We start from the raw sequence: 2,648 nt of genomic DNA on the forward strand, positions 1-2,648 counted from the left end.
AGAATCACTAGTCTTTTGAGCTTGGGCATACGTATGCAATCGTTCTTTAATATTCGATAAACAGTTTACGAATGCATTATAAGTCGCCTGATATTTTGATGAGACGACATCTATATCATCAGGTTCTGTTGTGTCCGAAGTAGCTAAATAGTCTAGATATGCCTGATAGGTTGACTTAACCTCGTTCATTAAAACTTTCAATTCATCGGATTGAACCTCTAAGCTAAAAACAGTGAGTCTTTCCTCCCTAAGATTGTTCATATTAGCTTCAAAGCTTATGAGAGCATCAGAAGCTCTAATAAAGAGAGCAAGAGCAGCAGCACAGACATAGTTATTTTAATATAAAAGCGATTTAATAAATAAATTTAATAATTTAATTCAATTTAATTTTATCTTTATTTAAAAGGCTTCAATTTATGACGATTTATTATTTACGTAACGTATTTAAAAACTGTGAAATAATATTTAAATAATAACCAATTTTTATATTATTCAAACTGACCGACCGTAGGGTAACAACTCAAAACGGAAGAAGCAGATAATTGTATGTATGTATATAAAGATTATGTACAAGGTACATAAACATAAAATTCTTTATTTATTTCACTTCTTCTTTGTTTTATTTGTTATTATATTTATTGTTATATTTTATGTTTTATTATTTAATTAATATTTTTTCACATACGATTTTATTAAATTTATTTTTCGCACTTTCTTATGAATTTTTTAATTTTATTTTATCTTCACTATGTCTGTCCGTTTATGTAAACAAATGCACTTTAGATATATTAAGCACTGACAAATGTCAAACAAAAAACAGTTTTCAAAGCTATCAATCACAATAGTATACAAGAAAGATTTCTGTGTATGTGTTAATATAAATTTAATAAACAAGACTTTTGTTCTTTTGTCTTTCTTTTATAATTATTCTTTTGTATGCACTTTTTGTGCAAAAAAAGAAATAAAAAGACAAGAAAAAGTTAAGTTTTTTCAATAAAAAGTTAATTTATTAAATTTATGATTACCTTAAAGATTCTCAATAGGGGTTGTGCACTAAACCAAGTGGTTGTAATGGGGTTTACTTAACAAGTGTTTTAAAAAACAAAAAAACTATGCAACTAGTTGCGAATTAATTTATACCGTTAGCGGTTATACTAGTTAGAGTTTATTTCTACACTTTTTCAAAGATGAAAAAAGAAGTAGTTAGATAAATCCTAACGTAGTATAAAGGGAATAGAAAATAGGGTTTCAAATTAATTTCTAAAATGAACAAACCACCTAATAACTATTCTTTATCTGTAATATTTTCGCCTTCTCATGTGTCGCTGTCTATTGGAAGGAGTTTTTTCCATATACATTGCTTTTACCAGACATAACTGGATCCGAGGTTATTAGGAAGCTATTATTATTATTATTACACTAGGGTGGGTCGAAAAAAAGTTGAGTCAGTCACCCCCTACCTAACATTCTATGCCCGACTTCTGATATCTCGGATCCTTCCCCAAAATCTAAAGTTGTGGCTATACTGTAATAAAGTACATTTAATTACATGAAATATAGGCTTTTAAAATGCTCACTTAATGCCTAAAGAACTATTATTATACCTGTATAGTTCTTAATACAAACAATTAATTTGCTAGGGATATGGTCAAAAACAATTTTTTTTAATTAATTTTCAATATAAAAATATATTAAAAAAGAAATATAATTTTATTCAGCATTTAATTATATTAATTAATAACAAAATGTAGGTATATAAAAAATTAACTTTTTATTTTATAAAAATCTATGAAAAATTAAAGTGTTAAGTTTTATAAAAATGTTTTTCATGTTTTTCCATACAACTACTTGTATGTTTCTTTACTTAAAAATTTTTAAAAATGTTTATACTAATTTTTATAAAATGTGATAACTTTTTTTATGATAAATTAGCTAATTTATTTATTCTTTTTAATAGGTTCATATAGAGAATAGGTTCATAATGTAAAATGAATAATCGGAAATAGCAGACCATATGATACCAGATATGAGAATAACTAAAATATGATTTATATTTTAATATATCATTTTTATTGAATTTTGTCTTAATTTCCATATGGGCATTTCCATCGTAACGAAAGTGACGGTCGTACGTTTTAAAGAGATGAAAAAAATATATATACATATATATTTTTTAAAAATTCTTGTATTTTAATATAGGATTTCAATAGCTCTATAACTGGTCGGACGAAAAAATTGAAAGATCTTAATGGCCCTAAGATATAAGTAGTTAAAGTGCGTGACGTGATGTGACAGATATAAAAGTTGCTTATTTCTTTTTTGACAAAAATTTAAAAATCTGCGAGTTTCACCTGGCTATTTGGTTAAAACCTTTTTTTAATTAATTTGGAATATTTATTGATTATTTTTCAGCTTTTAGAACTAAAAAATAGTTTTCAGATTTTGAAAGATCTTAATGGCCCTAAGATATAAGTAGTTAAAGTGCGTGACGTGATGTGACAGACATAAAAGTTGCTTATTTCTTTTTTGACAAAAATTTAAAAATCTGCGAGTTTCACCTGGCTATTTGGTTAAAACCTTTTTTATTGAAATTTGGAATATTTATTGATTATTTTTCAGCTTTTAGAACTAAAAAATAGTTTTCAGAT

At 25.8% G+C, this 2,648-nt stretch overlaps 2 protein-coding genes across 2 annotated transcripts in view; one reads left to right on the plus strand and one right to left on the minus strand.

Annotated features, from left to right (window-relative positions):
* LOC124419047 overlaps nt 1-785 on the minus strand; it is an 8,253-nt gene extending 7,468 nt beyond the window's left edge. Inside the window, exon 1 of the mRNA XM_046947242.1 lies at nt 686-785. The gene's annotated coding sequence lies outside the window, so the exon portion shown is untranslated. The remainder of the gene's footprint in view (nt 1-685) is intronic.
* Nucleotides 1-2,648, plus strand: part of LOC111686178 (structural maintenance of chromosomes protein 3) — a 107,382-nt gene that overhangs the window by 11,366 nt on the left and 93,368 nt on the right. The window lies entirely within an intron of this gene.

This window comes from Lucilia cuprina, chromosome 3, assembly GCF_022045245.1.
Source record: "Lucilia cuprina isolate Lc7/37 chromosome 3, ASM2204524v1, whole genome shotgun sequence".
Classification (NCBI taxonomy): domain Eukaryota; kingdom Metazoa; phylum Arthropoda; class Insecta; order Diptera; family Calliphoridae; genus Lucilia; species Lucilia cuprina.